At 39.1% G+C, this 22,429-nt stretch overlaps 1 protein-coding gene across 3 annotated transcripts in view; it reads right to left on the reverse strand.

Annotated features, from left to right (window-relative positions):
* LOC141906829 (DNA-directed RNA polymerases I, II, and III subunit RPABC3-like) overlaps nt 1-22,429 on the reverse strand; it is a 38,921-nt gene that overhangs the window by 15,044 nt on the left and 1,448 nt on the right. The window contains exon 1 of one of the 3 annotated variants that reach the window (XM_074796249.1): nt 7,005-7,123. The exons of the other annotated variants lie outside the window; for them this stretch is intronic. The gene's annotated coding sequence lies outside the window, so the exon portion shown is untranslated. Of the gene's footprint in view, nt 1-7,004; nt 7,124-22,429 lie in introns of those variants that run through there. 3 annotated transcript variants of the gene reach the window in all.

Below are 22,429 nucleotides of genomic sequence, written 5' to 3' on the forward strand. Positions count from 1 at the left end.
CACAAAATATCGAATTATTTCCGTCCCTGGTCGAGTCTCACCAATACAGTTCATTCAGGTTATTTAACTCTCTAAGACATTCACCAATTTATCTCGATGAGTTCTACTATGTATCAGTTTCAGTCAGCAGTCACGCTGACTCTCGACACAATTAGATCTCGGTGCTGAGTTGTTTGATTTGCGTTCTGGTCAGATATTGATCGTACGACAGTAGAACCCGGTATCTCGTTAGACCGAGCTGAGAGACAACTTTGAGCGCCGTTCAGTAACCTACCAATAATCTACATATTGAGTGCTACACAGATTAGTACACACCCAAATATCAATACCATATTTGTGCTAAATATAGCATCGATAAACCCCCCTCGTATTGACTATAAATCTGATTAATCAGCCTAAGGTGTCTGGGTACCAATACATTCCATTCGTAAAGTTCTCCATAGGCCGGTATTTTCGAGGGATGCCTCCTCTCTTAAGCGTACAACATTGCGGATGCATTTGGTGGCAGTTTGGAGTCTCCCAAAAGAGCGTTGAAAATTAGGCATCATTTTAGTGTAATCTCTCACATTAACTCAGTACTGTATTACGTAATTTCTACCCTAAGCGATGAGTGAACATCGATCTCAACTCATGCATACAGGTAGTAGAGATTCCTACAGGACAGGCAGTTTTTCAGAGGGGTGGATGTTAAAATGGAACCGCTCGCGCTGAAGCGGAACACTGTATATATGTATCGTTTAAACATTGAATAAACTACTTTTCACCTCAACGAAACATTTCACGCTTTATCTTTTCGCTCTTCATGTTTCATAAATGGTCAACTGAAACTATAGGCATCAACGAGAAAGAAGGGAAATCGAAAAGGCCACTTCTCCCGTAATGAACGTACTGCTTATTAAGAAATCAAGCAAATTTCGTATACATAATTCACCAATGGCTCCACTTTCCATTTGGAGTATGAATGCCACACATTAGATCAGTTAGATCAGTTAGTTCGTACCACTAACACTAATCCAGCCTCTCATATATAGATTTCATAAAATATTTCCCGATATTGAGTCCTCATAGAACAACAGAAATATATACACGTAAATATATTTAATGTTTAATTACGAATACGAGCCGAACAGCTGAATCAATTTCATTAAATGATATCGCGTCAGATTGGCGGCCATTTTAACTGGAAGCCGGATTTCCTAGAAACGCTAAATCGATACTGCATACGTCGATAATAGGTTTACATGAAAATAAAATAATATACGTACTAATCCCAGACGGACCGAGGCACCGGTTATTTCAATCGAGTTCACTTCGGATTGAAAATTTTATTTATTCGATTTGAATTACGCCGTGATCTTTCATTCGAGCCGAAAGCCGGGACGGAGAACGGAGAATCTCTCGAATTAACAATTCATCAGTAATCCGGAGATCGAGCTCTGAAGGCTTTTCGTTACCATAAATGCATAAATTCTTCGGAACAATTTATATTTGCGTACTCACTTCGTTTACTTATATACAATATGTATATGCGATACGGAACCCCGGAGACTACTCGCTGAGTGGAAGCTACTAAATGAAGCATCATAAAACAGAATCTACTCCACCGGCGGCGGCCATTGTTTTAACCTCGTTATCCGTCGAACGGACGAGACCAGCAGCGCCGAGCCCGGTCTATGCCCGCACATCTGTATCCTGTATGATAGATAAGGTCCGGTAAACGTAGTCGGCGAGTGTCGCTCTAACTGCGCGGCACCAGGTGGCTGTGACTACGTTCTCGTTCGTTTCACGACGATGGTATGGTATATACGGGAGAGAGAGAGAGAGAGAGAGAGAGAGTAACAGCTGGGTGAAGTCATCGGCGGCTGCATACGACACGACATATGCTGTACATACTATATACACATACTTTACATACAAGCTTAAATCTAATCGGCTCAATGGGAAAATATTTCCGGAAAAAAGAGACTAATTTCATGAAAATATTCAGGAGTTCTTCCTTCGCTCGAAAGCCCTGATGAGGGGCACGTTTCACAGCGTACTGGGGTTAACACGTATTCATGAATGAATATACAATCCCCCTATTCAGATTTCGAATTTGACATCCAAACAAATGCTCAGTTGCATCTGGTGATAATGTATTTTCTCGACCCCCACACGCTACCACCCCCCCCCCCCCATCTGGTAGTGTGATACTGGACTGAGCAGTACTCACCAACTTAGGCTCGATTCACCCCTGTATTTGTATTTTAGTTTTATCAGTATTATATAATACACTTATTTCATAAGCGGCCATCTTGGATTTGTTAAAATTGTTACGTCTATCAAACATGGCAGCTTTAGTAGCGTGCAATAGGTGTACGAAGATGATCTATGAAAAAGTCCCTGGTTTAGTGATTTACATCGAGTTCATATTAGTTCATTTCTTATGTTCGATGTGGATGACAGTCATCTACTACTTTACATCAGCAACAAAATTATAATGCGACATCGCATCAGTTTCTAGCCAGCCCTCCAATAACGAGGCTAATGCTGCTATAACTTTTGGTGCAGAATCATATATATTCGCATACTCAGTATGATCCACGATAGACAAGACTTTAACGCCACATTTTAAAGATTTGCATTAATTGATGAATATGCGAGGTCACACTCTCTCGTGCGGATTAGTGTAAATCAATGCACTTTGTGACTCGGGCTATGAATTTTCCGATGGTTCTCCTCATATTTATCACATATGCTCAAATGTTACGAATTCATATGTGTTCCCACATGAACTGTTAGATTAAAACGGCATCAGCTGGAAATGTGAAATCACCTGATGACGCATGCGTGGATAGGGGATGTCGACGTGACGTCATTTCAATTATGGGGGAAATGGAAAAATCGAGGAAAATTGGGTCCAAAAGAGAAAAGGTGTCAAGCCTGAAGTAAAGCAATCATGCAGTAGTTGTCCAAAAACCAACACGTATTTTGTAAGAAATCTTAGCATAAGAAAGAATGCAAATTCTGAAAGGATTAGTGTCAGAATATGCAGGTATTGGCAATACAGTCGTAGTCTTGAAAAAAGGTGCCAACCCCGAGACCGCTCTAGATCCATCCTGGATTGCGATTATAACTGGGCTGTTACTTAATAGAAGCACGAGAATATACGACAAAATTCATACAACGCTAATCACATTTCTGATTACGTCCAAAGCAAATGACTTTACATAAGATTTCCCTTCAAATGTCTCAATTAAGGGCAGTAACAACCTACAACCTCCATCTCTACTCCGATTTCCTACAACCTCCACCTCTACTCCGACTACCTACAACCTCCATCTCTACTCCGACTACCTACAACCTCCATCTCTACTCCGACTACCTACAACCTCCACCTCTACTCCGACTACCTACAACCTCCATCTCTACTCCGACTACCTACAACCTCCACCTCTACTCCGACTACCTACAACCTCCAACTCAAACTCCAACAGGAGCAAATCAGCCACGTAATATCACACATGTACAGTATATATGTACGTATTGTAGAAATGAGACATGTGCAGTTAGGAATAAAACAGCTGTCACAGATCAACGTTTTAAATATACAATTATTCGAAATGATAATTGGAAATGGAATGAATCAAACAGCTATAACGCTAGCAGGGCCTGCTGTAAGACTGCAGTTAACTGATAAATCAAACTCAGTCAGTCATCGGTCGACTAAAATATGAAAATCTAATCAATGTCAACCACACTACGCAACTAGTCTTAAATTCCACATGACACTAGACGGGGGTAAGTCTGCCTTGCAACGGCTATTGCCTCGGTGCGACCTGTAGCATCGCAAAGACCCATCGACCTTTAAGCAAAGTCGCGGTAAGTCATGTTTCACTTTCTGCGACTGCCTCTTCACAGTCACAACCGACATATGATGTTCTTGCGTCTGCCAGAGACTAGTCGCATCGACCTATACGTAGCCATTAGCGACCACTTTCAATCAGATCTATGCCCGCCTTAAACATTTTTCTAAAATTCAAAATCAACAATTAGAATATCGTAATATTCTGCAAAGGATTTTTTCTAGAAGCGATCACGGGCTAAAGAGAAATTGGGACAAGAAATGAAAGGTCAACTGAGAGGATGGTTGCTGTGTGTGTGTGATTTGGGAGCAATTCATTACATTCCAGAAGAATGACGTGAATAGAAAATGACTGGAAGTCGATACACGTCAAACCTGACCAAAATCTCTCTCGATATTTGCAGTGATAGACACCAGGCCTTCGATTTTCAAGCAATACAACATTTCAAAAGGTGTTTCAAACAAATCCTTTCACAAAACCAACATGACTCTTTAGGTCAATAAGTTTTGTACCCAGTTTCAGTCATGGCTTAAGCCCAAAAAAGGTCTTAAATCATAAGACTGGTCTTTAGTTGTTAGATTAGTTTTTGGATCAAGAAATCGAAGCATTGGGACTGAGTGAACTCGGTGAACGAAATTTGAAAAAAGCTTTTGCATGAAGAATGCTCATACATGACCTTGAATATTAGGCAATGACCTTGATAAGGTTAAGCAGATAAGATTCAATCAATCTGTTTTATTACAGCGGTTAACAAGATGAAGTCAGTGGTTTTTAGCACACTGATAGGTATCTACATGAACTGGTGCAACGGCAATAATTACACATGACCCTCAATAAACTTCTGAAAACGTATCTGATCATTTGTTATAGTTCCTCGTCGTTCCACAGGTTTTTGCCTCACGCGATTATCAATAATCGTGCGTCTTGTTGCGAAACAGCACTTCACGTAGTTTGGGTGATGAATATTTAATAATGAGACTTATTAACGATAGTTTGAATGAACTGGCATCGTTAGTAATACGACTCCATCCATCATCGAACCACCAACACATTATAATACCGCACAAAATATATATTGACGCGTTGATAATAGAGGTGTATGATAGTTTGATTCGGTCGGTTAAAAAGCAATCGCTCACAGTCAGTCAGTCAGTCGGGTATTTTTAAAGCGATATTGATATTAGCTCGTTAATTCACAGTTCGATATCAAATAACGAGCTGTAAAGTAACAGCTATTTTATTCACCATTATCATCATCAATACACTGCGGCGGCGGCCGAGGCGATGTCGGCCGAATGTCAGCCGAATGCCAGCCGTGTGGAGTCGATGATGAGTTATGATCAGAGATGAGCATTCAGTTGCATTGCATAATCATCGGTGAGAGTCCTGTACTGAACCTCCACACCTATCTCAGCGATAAGAATGATTGTTTTTAAATTGGCAAAGCCAGTAAAAGTAAGACTAGAGAACAAGAGTTTGCCTGATGATTAGATTGTTATTTAATCTGTAGCCACCTTTTACTCAAGAACTTGATCTCTATGGCTGAATTGCGGAATTTCTCTCGTAAGACTAAGACTCGAGGAGCAGTGGTAAGAGCACTGTGAGAGATGCCAGGTCGTGGGTTCAAACACCCCTTCATTGCTAACTACGTTGTATGAATTCTGACCGCTGGCCAAATTGTCTCCATGTGATCACGGCTTAAACAAATCATTTTCTTTGTTGGCCTTGAACTGTTCGGTCAGTTCAACCATGTTTAAAACAAACAGTAGTTCTACATGTGCTACAGGTTTAAATGTGACTTCACTTTTCTTCAGCGCAATTCATCATTAAGTCTACTTTAAGTCTGGCTCATCATTCGCAGTATGTACTTTCAAAAATAGCCACAGACGACTGATGAGGTTCACTTTCAATCAACTTTCATCTAGACTTTTTCAGACTGCCATCAGAAATAAGCCAATTTAACTCAAATCGATAGATAGGGTTCACAACGTAGCGCGATTTTTATTATTTATCATCCATAGATTCTGAAAAATTATGGATAGATTTTAATTGAATCCGAGAAGATTGGCATGGTTTTCTGAATGCACACTAGCGCACCTGGTGGATCCTCACTTGCCACAAGTGGAATCTTAGACTGCCACAGTGGAACGTCGAGTCCTCATTAACATTACCAGCTTGGCGATTACCCTGGGCAGTGTGACATCGGTATAACCCCCGATTAGACCAAGCGATTCATTGCCATTGTGATTAGACAATTATGTTGTATATTCTGTGTCAACAAACGGCTCAGATTGGATGGTTTTAAGCGGCACTTCAACAGATAGCTATTTTACAATAACAGCTGTAACCATCATTTACCGCACGGCGCCCGTGATGACTACCACAAACCATCATCATTATAACTACTATTATATCATGTAAAATATATCGTGATTTTCGTTTCCCCGAGCGCAAAAAATTGGTTCGTAGATAATGTATATAATATAATGATACGGCATTCATTCGCAAAATACTTGATTATTTGCCCATCATAAAATAAATCGTGAACATTGGCCTATGAATAACTGATTAAATGATGATTGCGCTGTCCCTCTGTATTAACCCTTCATAAGCTAACATACATCCGGATGCCTATTTCATTATGGATATGATAAATAAAGACGCAATTTGAAATTCAAATAGGCTGTTCGCATATGGTTTTGCCAAATGTGACATTATTGGACTCAAAGATGAATAAAGATGAATCCGAGTCTAACTTTTCAAGGGCCGTCTCATAGTTCAACAATTAAACAAGGTAAAAAGCATACGAAAAGATAGTTCTGATGAAGTACAAGCTTTCTAAGTATTTTAGAAAACCAGAAGCTTTCAAATTAAGACGTTCATGAATAGAAAACTACATTCAAAGCGGAAATAAAAACCATTAAAATCGCCAAAATTAAAATGGGAAAATTAAAGTTCAAAAAGGAATCATTCTCTAAATCGAAGCCGCAATCAAGTTAAACAAAATTCATAATGCAAATTGAGTAAATTATTTTGAATTGGAGAAACTTTGACGAATAGGACTCGGGCCACACCCTTGGGTTGCCCTTGAACAAACGCACGAAAAAACTCTCCAGCTGTTATACGGAAGATCTGAAAAATGATGAAAGCTCTGCTTACCGATTGAAAACGATAAAATAAACCATTTTCACGATGACAATAGAATTACTTCCTACAACAAGGGAAACGTTACCGGTCGAGCCAGTAAACCCCGATGAGGAGCGATGTATGTATTTCCTCGGCTCCTGACTGCTGCAAACTGAGGCAGTACCACCACCTACAATCGTACGATATACACTGCAGCATAGCGCTCAGTTCTAGCTGTACCGTAATCATTCTAATATACCGTACATGTAGCGCTGATCAATATACGATTCAATTTCCATACATATACCATCTAACAACTGAACTCACAATCAACATCCATGAAACATTCCTAAAAATGGGAGGGTTGCTACTATTTGCTGGTTACATCGTCTTCATGAGATCGCAAAATATATAACCGCCATCGTACGGAGAGGATTTAGTCAAACAGGCCCAGACCAGAGGCCCCAGTCATATTTAGCCTGAGTCTAATCAGAGAGCGTGTTCATATGTAAATTACTCGCTAAAACGCTATCAAATTGGCTGTGGCAAGTGAGCTGAGTCACTTCCACAACCAGTCAGCATTCGCATGGAATATTTTGACCAGTGCTGCTACATTCTTTGGTAGGGCCAAATCAAAATGAGTCCGCATCAAACGGGTATGGGCCCGCACTTGGCACCAGTGATCGGCCCGGGTAAAAAGAACGCTCGCAATTGCCACATGTTTCAATACACATGAAATCCTCAAACGAACATAGCCCCAAAAATCTTCTGACATTTTCACTAAATAAAAGAAGAAAATTCTTTTCTTAAGGTCCCAGTCTCAAAGTGAATGAAACGTAAAACGTGGTTTTGATCGAATTTCTGAAAAACTTATTCATAGATGACTTTAATGGTTTCATGTAGATTAGAAACGATACATTGTTTTCATTATGTCAATTATACGTAAGCCATAATATATACATAAGTAATGCATAATATGTGTGCATTCATGAAAGTCCGCTGGGAAAAAGACCCGGTAACTTGAATAATTTAACTCTTCCAGCATTGGACAAATCGCAATTACAACACAATGTCCAATCAATTACTGGCCTACAGAAATATCTCATGAATATTTCGACTGTTTTTACCAGCGCTCGGACAATCGATTCATATGATTCTAAAACAAAAGAAATGTCCGTTCCCCTCGCGATGTAATGATATATGTAGATATATGTAGGTATATATTGATCGGTGTGAACTGATAATAATACATCATATACATTGAAAGACCGAAGTAAAGTCTACAGGTCGTTATAAAGACACCTCTCGTATTGTCTGAAATTATAGACTGGCGAACGCATTACTGAAAAGTATTAGCGACTAGTCACTAGTCTCATCACATCGGGGTTCATCAGTTCTTCTTCAGCATCTCACCCCATAATACAGAACGAGAAACCTCGACCCAGCTGAAAATACCCTGAGTGGTGCTCAGCGGGTTGAGGGATAAAACTGGACCTGCTGATAATATCCTGAGTGGTGCTCGGCGGGTTGAGGGATAAAACTGGACCTGCTGATAATACCCTGAGTGGTGCTCGGCGGGTTAAGGGATAAAACTGGACCTGCTGATAATACCCTGAGTGGAGCTCAGTAGGTTGAGTGATAAAACTGGACCTGCTGATAATACCCTGAGTGACACTCAGTAGGTTGAGGGATAAAACTGGACCTGCTGATAATACCCTGAGTGGTGCTCAGTAGGTTGAGGGATAAAACTGGACCTGCTGATAATACCCTGAGTGGTGCTCAGTAGGTTGAGGGATAAAACTGGACCTGCTGATAATACCCTGAGTGGAGCTCAGCGGGTTGAGGGATAAAACTGGACCTGCTGATAATACCCTGAGTGGTGCTCAGTAGGTTGAGGGATAAAACTGGACCTGCTGATAATACCCTGAGTGACGCTCAGTAGGTTGAGGGATAAAACTGGACCTGCTGATAATACCCTGAGTGACGCTCAGTAGGTTGAGGGATAAAACTGGACCTGCTGATAATACCCTGAGTGGTGCTCAGCGGGTTGAGGGATAAAACTGGACCTGCTGATAATACCCTGAGTGACGCTCAGTAGGTTGAGGGATAAAACTGGACCTGCTGATAATACCCTGAGTGACGCTCAGTAGGTTGAGGGATAAAACTGGACCTGCTGATAATACCCTGAGTGGCGCTCAGCAGGTTGAGGGATAAAACTGGACCTGCTGATAATACCCTGAGTGGTGCTCGGCGGGTTAAGGGATAAAACTGGACCTGCTGATAATACCCTGAGTGGAGCTCAGCGGGTTGAGGGATAAAACTGGACCTGCTGATAATACCCTGAGTGGTGCTCGGCGGGTTAAGGGATAAAACTGGACCTGCTGATAATACCCTGAGTGGAGCTCAGCGGGTTGAGGGATAAAACTGGACCTGCTGATAATACCCTGAGTGGAGCTCAGCGGGTTGAGAGATGCAAAAATGATTTCTCATTCTATGAAAAATGCTAGATAAAAATTGTTGGAATGAAGTTCAGGCGATTAATGCACAGGTATAATAAACCGCACTGAGTCTTGCCGAGGAGATTGGCACATTTAAAACATGTGAAAAATATCAGGTTTACAGTAAAATATCAGTGTTGTAGCTGTATTCGTTGTTGATGTAATATTCAATTATCAGTATGTACAGCCACACATCTGAACATGCCACATGTACAATAGTAAACTTACATTCAATCGATAATAGCCAATGATTGCGTATTGGGTTCGACAGAGAGAGAACCGTTATAAGGGGAAAGGCCATATGGTAATGGCTTAATCGTATATAGAAATTCTAGGCTCAACGGGTAGTGACCCGACCAAAATGACAAAATCATAAAAGCCCATTCATCACTTAGCTCCCGGGCCTAGACGTGACTCGGATTTCAGACCATTTCAATACAATAGCCAATCTAACAACTTAAGACCATTTTTGGACGCGACTGAGCCCAGGACAACACTGTGACTTCAGTCCAAAAATCGTCTAAATTGAATTGATTATAGAAATGAGACTGGTATCAAAACTCGAACCCTTCAACTGTGAAACAATAAGTCTCGGTGGCCAGATTCAGCTCATCCAGGTCGTTAGTTTAGCCGGGGAGGTGGCTCCCTGGTTTAGCGATGGAATATATACCATTGGGTCTATAATACCTCAACATCAGCGATTACTATCACAAATTTCGAACATTGAAAAACGCTGACTTTCAAATGTTTTGTGAGCACCGCCCTAGGGACAACAGACAGTCGGTCCTTTGAGTATGATTAGTCATGAATTCTTGTTGCCAAGCCAGTTGCAATTTGAAAGCCATTCGTAATATTAACAAACAATAAAAACAAAAAGCAATCTAGAATTATAGAAATAATGTATATAATAGAATGAATGGTAAAAACCTATAATTTCGTCGCACGATTTTTTTTGGGGAAATGAAAATAATGAAATGTTAGGCATGTTTTCAGTAAGGTCAGTTTTAATTTCAAGAGCTCAACTATCATCGGTCAAAGGATATGACAACTGAGACTGCACTCAGTTTCACCAGCACCAATAGTTCTACAGCTCGAATTACTAGTTCATTCCAAATGTGTTTTTTATGTTTAACCAGGGAATTTGTCCCTTTTATCTATTTGATTAATTTATTTGATTTTATGCTCTTTTTTGTGTGACCCTCACGGCACCTGCCGGGAACGAAACATGGGTTTGATTTCAATTGGTTTTTACCCATATAGTCAATTGTTAACCAGCGGAATTGGGCCCCGATGATTAGCTATAGAAAGTTGCCATGGATAAAACTCGTCCTCACTCCATTCAGGTCAAGTGACTAGTTTTAAAAACTGAAACGATTCGTGGGCGGAAAATTTAAAAACAAATCATCGATTGTTGGCGAATTCTAGACGTACTTCAATCAAACTGAGCTGATAACAAAATATACAATATTAGTCATTAGTATATATATATATATATATATATATATATATATATATATATATATATATATATATATATATATATATATATATATATATATATATATATATATATATATATATATATATATATATATATATATATATATATATATATATATATATATATATATGTGTGCGTGTGTGAAATCTGACATCCTGGATGTGATGTAGATTTTCAGTGAATGCGTGTACTTTGGGAACAGCTGGCTTCGCGGAAATCAAAAACTTCACGTCATCAAAATCATAAATCATCGATGCCACCTTATATTTTTTTTAAAAATGAATAAAATTATACTAGGCATGACAGCATTCCGATAACTAAAAAGCTTAAAAAAAACCTTTTTTTCACTTCTAAATTCTTCAAAGGTCAAAGTGGAAAATCATGAAATGTATTTACAATCCAGAACGCGGAGACTGATTAAAGAATCAGAAATAATACAAACTAGGGGTAACGCAATGGGTGCCAGGGCCATGTTCTTATGGATACATCTTCTGCTGATGTCCATCGAGTTGTATAACATTATCTTATTATCACCTGTAATTTTCTTATGTTAATCAATTAAGGGATACTTATATCAAATACAATACAGTGAATATAAGTTTAAAATCCAAAACACAGAGTGAAAAATTGAAATGTCGAAATGAAATTTTTCACACTCATTTATCGTTTGCATTGTAGGATTTTATCATTACAACTCGAACTCGAGTGTTTGATCCATCGAGATTATCAAAAAATAATTTTTTCAAATTTTCAGATATTTCCGAATTTTTGCGTGGATTATGAAATGTTGTTTACCTCATGATGAATAAAAATATCTCCAACGAAGCAAAAATACGCCGATAGTATTTATCTCGATGTTTATCCGATCGGTGGAGACCAGCGATAACGACTCAGTCCAGAGAACCATGCGAACCCATCACATCATCCGATACGCAGTCCGAGACGCAGTCCCCACAATCCCGCGATCGAAGAACCATCATTTTGCGTTATGTTTTTCACAGTTGCGTCGATAGCGACAAACGAGATGTTTATTTGTAACGGCGAAAACTCTGCGGGGGACGATGACGCTCTAAATACCATCACGCTCGCTAGCTCGGCACACGCTCGCCGGGCACACGCTCGCTCGCTACACACCGTACACGTGTCCACGGCTGCCGTTATCATTGTTGCGTTGGATGAGAATATTCAATTCAACGCATCGAAGCTTGACAACCAGAGTAGAATAGACTGAATAGAGAGCTAGAGTGTCAATGATCCCCGTTCACGCTAAGTCATCTAAAATGTTTCAAATTTAGTCGGTTCAAATTCAGAACAGACCAATCGTTCGCACTAGCGAATAGTCAGTTCTAAATTAGTCCATTCCATTTTCGAACAAACCAAACCTTCACACACGAGAAAAGTCCGTTCAGACTTGGACCGTTGCATTCTAGAAGGCACAAATTTAGACCATACCAAAAAAACTGATCCAGGTCCGTTCTAAATTTCAGAACTGACCATTTCTCTGCGTGGCAATAGAAACTTGGCTTTAATTAACCGTCGTCAATCCCAGTGTAGCGTTGAGCTGGACCAGCGATATCAGCTGATTTAAAAACATCAGTCGACTCACAGCATCGATTCGGTCCATTCTAAAAATCTCCATTCCCGCAACGGGGTAAATTTGAACGGACTGACTGCCTAGGGAGTGAATGCGTTTACTCAGGTTGGTTGTCGGATGCCGGCACGCACCCGGTCTCCGCACCCGGTCTCCACCGCTACCAGTAATAATAGCACCTGTTGAATTGTACTTGGCGGTGAGTGTGTATGTGTGTGTGTGTGGTGAGGTGGCTCATTTTTTATGAAATGTTGATTTCGTGTCTATAGGTGCTTATTGTATAATAATTACATCGGTGAAGCACTATCAACCCACTAAAAAATGCACGGGACGCCTTCACAGGTTGCATCGCAGTTGGCAACAACGCTTTATTCTACAACTATGTTTGTATACGACGATGAATAAAGAGTCAATAGAAAAGTGTATTCTATAAAAAGAGAGAGAAAGGGAGAGAATGGAAATTTCAATTTCCTACGTAAATCATGATGAAGATAGCATTCACAGTAAGAACACCAGCTATCGGAATCATTACACGTCGGAGAACATTAAAAAATCAGGGACATCGCGACTTTATCTTAGAATTGTAGAATCATAGCTGATAGCGGTGGAATTAATGGTCAAATACACTTAACCTTTAATTGAACGGTTCACGTCAAAAGTCGCTGGCACGGGAGAGAAAGAGACAAGTACAAACACAATATAAACATGTCTCCGATGACCAGCAGAACATGACGACGGTGTCTGCTAAACAGAGCATTATCATAACGCTTACACCTGAATCATGAAAAATCTCTTCCTGGTTCGATCATTGTTTGAAACGCCACCAGACCTAGGATAAGAGGCAGGCTTTCTACCAACCATCCGCGTTATCATTACCCTAACCCTGTAAATCCAACACTTAGAATAAAAACAGTCCGAAATGTTTCCTCGAGCTAGTAAGTTTATTTAACATTTTGACTTCATCTTAATAGCCATCTTTAGGACAACCCCAACCGTCTATAAAATCACTATGCATATACAGGGACAAAATGATAGTTTTATTTCACATATTTTGCTAAAAACATTCATAATCAATGTTCTGACAAACCTACGAACAGAAATTATGGATTCTAGAATTTCTGCTGGAAAACCCATCACCGAGTTACACAGAATATACTTTACACGTGGATCATCAGTCTATTCAAATCCAGACCTGAAAACATCGATACGGTAATTATAGACAATTATGATTCATTATCATATGACCTGACACCGTAGTAGAGGAGCACATGACATAAAACGACACGAGTTTTATCGAAATAGATTTTCGCCGCGAGTACGAACGAACGTCGGGGTCGTTTTTATACCTAGAACGACGCAAATATTTCGGCCGACTGAATAAAATCGTGAAACAATCTCGAGACGGTTCTATTCACTCGTTCGACAATAAAACAAACGACAACCAACGCAGGAGTGGTTCTCGAAAACTACGCAGCTCGAAAACTACTTCTTAACAACATATTTTACATGTTCAGGCAGTGAGTCTAAACAATACAAATACCATTTTAAATAGACCTAGCTCGTCTCCTTACAGGGACACGCTCAAAATCTGAATGCATGTGGTATATATTCAGGGTTCTTACGGACCAGCAAATCTAAAATTCCGTAATTTCCCCCGGCCCTTGACCATAACGTCCCTGATTAAACTATAAGATATATCTTCAGTGGGGGCTGTGTCTCATCAAGAGGTTCCTTGTGCCACTCGTCACCAGCCAAGAACGACAATTCAAAGTCAAAATTCCCTGATTTTTCCTGCAGGGAATACCCTGAAGTTCCCTGATCTGTGAGATCACTAGATTTTCAATTCGCATTATGAAATATTTTCTCTGAAAATTGTAGCACACAAATACGATGAAAAAAATCTTGAGATGGTTCAAAATTCAACAGGAGTTTAAGGAACTGATTACACAACGATCTACCATATTCAACTAAACCCAAAAGTTATAATCGAAAAACTCTGAATAAAACATTTTGAATTCAACTTCATTGAATCTAATGCTGCGGTATGTTCTATCCTATTTCTATTCTTATACAAAACCCCTTTTGACCCATGATCTTAGAACAAACAATCACATATTACATTATGTATATATACATATATTTACATAGGGCTGATATGAAAATCGAGATTCAGTTTAACTGGTATATCATTCAAAAACATAAGTAGGTACGTCATTGGTCTGATAACCTGGATGGCAAATATGTCATCGACAAATAATCATAAAACGACGGTAAATTTCGGCGAGGAGGACGTTGGGTTTTCTGTAAATGAGCAAAGAACGATATCAATTTACACCGAGCCCGTAAAGATGTCTGCCATTTATTGTCAAACATTGAAATATTATCTAATGATTCGTCGTTAATCTTGTTTGTTCCTTCAACAGAATTCGGCATGAAATTCAAACTAACTGTGTGTTCTCGGTAAGGGAGGTTCTCCTGACAAAATAGGGTTTCTATGCCTAGAGTTAGCATTGAAACTGAAGTGAAGGTCTATTGCACAGCCATATAGCCATATACGGAACTGACTCTAGAAAGACATATGAGCAAGATCTTAGACGAAAGTCGATTTGTCCCAACCAAAAACACCAGACTAGGCCCATAGCACCAATAGCTTGATTCCATGTGAATGCTTAGTGATTCACCTCACCTGCCACAGCATCTTTTTTCGTAGCATTTATTCACAAGGAAGTGAGTGATTCACATAAACCATGGGCCAAATATGAATCTGGCCCGGTCTAGGCCAGTTTTACCCTGTGATCGCGGCTTAGGATTAGCATCGAAACTGGCGTCAAGTTTCGTAGCACAGTCATATCTAGGAATACACGAGTGAGATTCATAAGATTATAAGTGTTGATGATGTAGCCTGATACAGCTAGTCCCGGCACTCACTAACCGCGCTATACTGATTATGAGGTCTCTTTATCTAATCGATATATCACCGATTGGGACGTTTCGCATGTTCGAATAATATCTAAAACCCCATTGAGAATACCGGTCACCCCAGTAACAAGCGGCGCTTGCCTCCGTAACCCGACGGATGAGCGACAATTACGCACGAAGGAATTAATGAATTTATACATGATACCAGCAGCAGCAGCAGCAGCGGCAGCAGCAGCAGTACACATTCAATACAGAGCAGCAGCACGAAAACAATTCATAATGCGACACATGACAAAATCAACATTTCATCAACTGCATCAATCACATGAATCCATATAGATAGATTGAAAACTATCTTTAGATAATCACGACATAGCTGCATTCAATACAGCCTACCATAATCCGGGGCATTCACTCGCGATAATATTCAAAAATATATTTACTAATATAATTTACTAGTAATCACCATCGGTGAAACGCTTTGAGCGTGTGTTGTAATGATAATATATATAAATTGCACACCAAGAACGGAAAATATAGCGCGAAAAGTTACCTCGAGTATGAATGAATAAACTATAGCTATTAACATATCAACTGTACAATCGTGATAGTCTGGAATCTGGAAAGGAATATCAAAGACACACATTTCGGACTCGATAACTTTTCCTACTTAATGGGATTTTATTTCACTAATAATGTCAATGATTTATATTCTCATTACAAATAAGTTTTTCGATAGTTACTCATAAAAAAAAATATGTATATAAACCACAGACCACAAATTGAATTGTGGTTTTGCCACAGTGAATATTCACAGCGATTTCGAAAGGAGCTTATTTTAACCTATAATCTCTAATAACACTCTATACCTGACAACAACGAATAGTTATTGAGGTTAAGATGGTTTTTTTTCTGCGTCAGAATTCAGTAGATAAACCAGGTAGGCCTATTCATAAACTAGGTAGGCCTACTCGACGAGCAACGTTGACATTTCAGAATTATGAGTAACCCCTCTTTATTTACTCCTGTTACTGGTATATATATATATATATATATATATATATATATATATATTTTTTCCATGGATTTCCCACAAAGGATCTTCAGATGAAAAAAATCATGATCAAACACTTTGTTGGCTATTTTCCTGTTTTTCGGAATCTATGCGACATTTTTAACCTTTGCTCCCGAGGAGTGCATTAGAACTGTTTTAAAAATAGATACCTGTGCTATATGAATTACATTCATTATCATTACTTAGGTCTTACTATCTATTAATGATAATATTTTATAAATATATCATTCATTATCATTTTTGAACCCAGTTTATTATCATTAAATATCATTTGCAAAATCCCACAATTGTTGAAAGACTAAGTTTATTCGAATCACTAGAAATGTTTCGGGTGGTTCTGACTCGTCGGTTTCAGACTGAAGATGGGTGGTAGGAACCACTGATTGATTTAATACCATCACCGATATCGTTATCATTTTTGGACTTCGACAATTTTAGGGACACTACAGCATAACTGATGAAAAAAAGAGATTAAGCTTGTGTGGCACACGGCGTAAGTGACTCCATTTCGTTTATGGTTCGTAGAGATTGATATCGGTATAGACTGGAATGCTAATAATGTTGTCAAGGAGAACATTGTCAAACAAAACTCAGCCAGCGCTACACGTTACACGTCGCATTCAGTACATAGACTTCAACTCATTCAACTGATAATAACATTACATTTTGAATATTGTTACATTCGATGACCTCTCAGGGTCCGATCTAAGAACTTGTCCGATTGCCCAGGACAAGTATATTCTCATCAGGGCAAGTAGGTTATCATTATCACTTGTCTCCCCCCCCCCCCGGGCTAGTGAAATTTAATGTCAGAAAATGTTTTTTCCACTCGATGCAACGGATGATAGTGCCACCAATCGGACTGCCTGTGTAGGGGAAGTAGCTTTTGGAGGGGGCAAGCGAAATTTCAAATATGCTTGCCCCTCGGGCAAGTGACTTTCATTCCTTAAATGTACTGTCATCATTTACAAGAACCAGTTAATTTCGAAATTAATCAACTGTAATATTCTCGGGAAGGGTAACAGTGCCGGGTTGAAACCAATGTTCTGAAATGGTCGATTAAGGGGCAAACCAATCCAAACCGATTCAACATTTTAATGCGCCCTCAAAAACGTTAAGAACGAATGGACAATAAATCCAAATAGACCCTGAAAAAGCCAGATAAACCCTTTTCACTCGGTTTATTTTCTTAAATCTAGTGGGGGATGGTTGCCAGAGCTTCATCAACGCTTACACCTTTGGCATTCACATGGGCAAATGCACCCTTTTCAAATGAAATGTCCTTTCAAATTTTCAGGTCTAACCCCATTCAATCAATCCTAAACGTGTCCTCATTCGCCAATGCGCTGATCAGCTATAAACTGAATCGCCAGCATTGATGATTCCGAAGAAAAAAGATTTCTATACAAGAATTTTCCATTCATAATAATCATTCAGCGAATACATGTGACTGATAGTCATAGTCTTGACACAGTAAAATACTTGTACATACACGTTATCTATTCAGTGAAAGGTCGTTTTTCATTCTATTATATGCACACATATATATATATATATATATATATATACGCATGATATCAAAGACAAGAAAAAACCGCTTGGGAAACAAGTAGACATTTTCTGAATGAGAAACTGATGCAGATACTATGATCTGCGTGTGAGGTGTGAATGAGTGTCACGTTCCTCGCATTCGAGGCTTTCTCTAGATCTTCTCCGGAACAATTATCGAAATGATCGGATTAATTTGTCATCGTCAATTTCCATACACGGAATCGTTCCGGCAAAATCTGGCTCCTCACGCGCCATTGACCGGATTGGGTCGATACCCGCACGCGCGCACAGTCCAAAAAAGTAAAAATAACGACAGTCGATGGTTGAAGAATTAACCAAGACTTAAACCTAGAGAACAAGAGAATATACCGACTAGCCTTGGCTGTGTGTCTTATATTAGATGAAGGACCATTTTGAAGTTTTTCTAGTTTTGCAATGAGTTTTTCTATAAAAAAATCACAACAATTCCTCTGTAGTTGTGAAAAGACGGATGATTCTGCTCTCAGTCAGTCTTAAAGCGTTCATACTTATTTCAAATACCGACGCGTTCACATTAATCATACAATCAAATTCCACGAAAAACTCGCGCATAAAAACGGGTTCCAAAAGAATTTCGTCGCGCAGAATACTTTTCGAATATCCATTTCGGAATATGCGGCCGTGACGTTTTCGATTCACGGTGGTTGGATAGAGATAATAGAACCGCGAATTCAACCCGTAAAATTATTGCGGTTACAATGCATTCATTCTATAAAGAAGCACTCATAAAAGGGTCCATGTTTGAAAGGTTGTTAACCGGTAATTAATGGGTGAAATATGAAGACATACCGGGGTTAGATCACGTCAAAATGGTGCAAAAATGCTGGACTGCAGTTGAGTTAGTCTGAAGCTAGTACGAGATCTAAAACTCTGTATGATAAGTGTAGATATAATGGAAAAGCATTAAGTCACAGCGTGAATCTATGATCGGTCGGGAATCTCTGATTCTTACGAACAGATGCCGACTGAAAATATTTACCGATTCTACAAACGGTAAAATGAACCTAAACCAATGAAGAATTTCAGAATTGCACCGTATCGACCTATAATACACCATCCAACTGACAGACACGGCCATGGATCATGTACTGGACATGACTGACTCTAACTGGGCGAGCCACTTTCAACCATTCACAAATTCCCTGAAGTTTCCCGAATTTTCAACGCGATTACGCAAAATACCCCTAGTGAATTCGCAGCAGGTGAATGGAGAAATTTCATTGTTTAGAATTCATTTATCAGAATCATGCATCGATAAAGAATTACATTGACATTAGCATATCCGATTTCCTGAGTTCTCCAAGTCAGCGGCCCCCTGTTCGATACTTCAAAAAATTCCCACCCCTCAAACTTTTTGACAACAAATTCATAATTTTATTATGTTTATTACGTCAGCATTATTGGGAGAGGAAGGTCGGAGTGCGCGAGACGAGAGGTATTCACAGAAATAATCACTTCAAAATACAGAAAGAAATTTTCCAATACCAGCTGTAATCAGAACCCGACAAAAATGCAGTAGCCATTAGAGATATGTATATAAATAGATCATTGCCTTGTTTGTTGTATAAATACGTTATTCCAGTAGAAAAACTGGAAAGACGAAATTTTTTGCCAAGGGTTATAGGCCTACTCTTAAATACACATTAATAGATTAATACACTGTCGAGTAGAAAATACCATCAGCATTTCCGAAACAAAAGACAAATCTATGTCACCTACACAGAATATGTGTACACAGACATAAAAACATTGTGCAGCATCTAATAATTCATAATTACTAACGATTAGTTAATTAGATCACGTACAAATCACGGCATAGAACCATCATCTGATGCCTACCCCGTTCTTTTTTTCTCTAACAATGAAAAAAGAATGATAATGCTCCGTATTTGTGTCATTACATCGGATCGGATGAGTCGATAGTCAGCACTTATTCCTGAATCCAAAGACGAACTTCCGGCGTTTATTCAAAAAAAAATCAGCGATTAAACCCTAAGAGAATATATAGAAAATACATCTGCAATCAAATCAAATTTTTCAAAATCATAGAAGGCAAGTGACAGGGTCTCACTAATCTGTCCACATAGACCGCGATAAATTTGTCAGTAGAAATTTCCTATGACGACGTTGAGTCTGAAAAGTAAGTACTTTTCAGTACTTTCAGGATCTTACCTGAAAGTTAGCACTAATCAGGGTCTATCTCAATCTTTTCCAAAAGAAAGCACGTGCAGCATGACCACACAGGCTTCGCCACAACCACCACCACCACCGGGCTTCATAATACACCGGGCGCTGGGGGAACAATTACTGAACTGTTGAGTGGAAACAAATTCACAGTTTGCAGTAAGTAGAACCAAGGCTTGTGAAGAATTACAACAAAAAAAATTCATTCTTTTCACGTCCAGATTGATAGGAAAACCTTACTCATTACGTACACAAATATATAATGTATGTATGTATGTATGATCGAGTATAGTCGAGTATAACTCATCTTACATTCACAGGCAGCTGCTAAAAATACTGCTAACAGTTTCTTCATCTTCGTCCGTCTATTTTCTGGTATAACAAAGATATATACACGCATACACACACACCCTTCTCTCAGACTGAGAACATAAACCTCAACATAGCTGACTTTTCATTGTACAATAAAACAGGGGCAGATCCCCGATCGGGGCATTTTGAGATTATAAGACATGCCGTTTTGTGGTGGGTCTTTTTGAAAACTCGGAGCTGTGAAAGTATTTGGCCGTTGATGGGGTGGGAGTCATGAGCCCCCATGTAAGCGTCGACAAACATTATCTTCTCCGTCACATTGTTTCATTTTGATTTTCTTCTAAAAAGTTTTTCCAAACGATTTGATGCTACTACATTTTCAAATGGTCTGAAGCGGCGATATTTCGTCAAACGACTGCGACAGACTGTTTAATTATATCAGTGTATCTGACCTTGAGTGCAATTATGCACGAGTCCAGCTCAGTATTGATCAACAGAAGATCAATAGTCATTATTCATGTGAAGTTCACGCCTTCGCGATGATCGCAAACATTTTTGATGAAAGCAGTAACGGATCGAAAGAGGGCAAACCCATTGATGACCAGAGTACTTATTTTGAAAATGGTAGGTCTGCAGCCAGACTAATCTCAGCAGTACGGTAGATGGTTATAATACATTCAATGGTGCGAATGACATGAAAATCAGTGCAAGTAATTTGCCATCGCACATCAACAGATACTAGGCACTAGACTAGGCACTAGCCTATCTATCTAGTCTATCAAATTGAGGGAAATCAGGACAACAGTGAGATAAAATGAAATAATTACAATGATTATCAGTCAGTTATACAATAATCATCATTCTCATCATTCTCGTCATCATCAGCGGCACATCCTCATCAAAAACTGTGAGATGAAAAACTAGTGTTTACTAAAGTGAACATTGTCGTTGAAATCTCAAAACGCTGAGCGGAGTACAGACTTAAATCTCATTGGAAAGGGCTGATGCCAGGCTGCAAATTGAAATGGCTTCCTGCATCAATGTTCCTGGTTATTTCTAGGCCTAGTCTGCTGAATCTTAACTGTACTCTCAGTAGACACGGAACTATGGAACCACCCCCCCCTCCCCCTAATGAGTAATAAATAGGGTGTGGAGCAGAAAACCGATATAGCATTCTGGCCTGGCATATGATATGTATGGTAATAAATTGGTCTATTGATTAGCGTTACTAGTATTCTTAGTGGTTCAACTGACAAATGTTGCGATCAGAGTTCGAATAAGTCAAATCATTAATGAATGCAGGGTTAGATCTACTGGGCAGTTGAAAATCTTTGTAACATTAGGGCCCATTTTTGCTATCAATGACGATTTAAATTGATATAGTTCTAGAGATAGCCTAGATGAGACACTATCTGAAATATCTTAATACTTATAGTAGTTTTCAGAGTAATTTGAAATTGAAACTACTCACAAATATTAGCAAAAATATGTATTTTGATATTAGTCATAGTGAGGTCTGAATATATCTGCAGTATACAGAAAATATATTATTTTTTGGAAGGATCTGTGAATGTCTAAAACTCTGGTTCCAAATCCTATCTCTTGAGAAGTAGTTAGAAGAACTTATCGATGTTAAGTGGTTAGCAACTAGGACCTACTGATTACTATTCTGTGAATAGGCTAGAATGAAATTTCAATCATTTTTCAGGTCGCAGGTAATAAATGTTAGGTCTAGCATTAGACAGCAGATGGCAGCACGTTACTAGTCGTATATCCTCACCATTACTC

This window comes from Tubulanus polymorphus, chromosome 6 (genome assembly GCF_964204645.1).
Source record: "Tubulanus polymorphus chromosome 6, tnTubPoly1.2, whole genome shotgun sequence".
Lineage (NCBI taxonomy): Eukaryota > Metazoa > Nemertea > Palaeonemertea > Tubulaniformes > Tubulanidae > Tubulanus > Tubulanus polymorphus.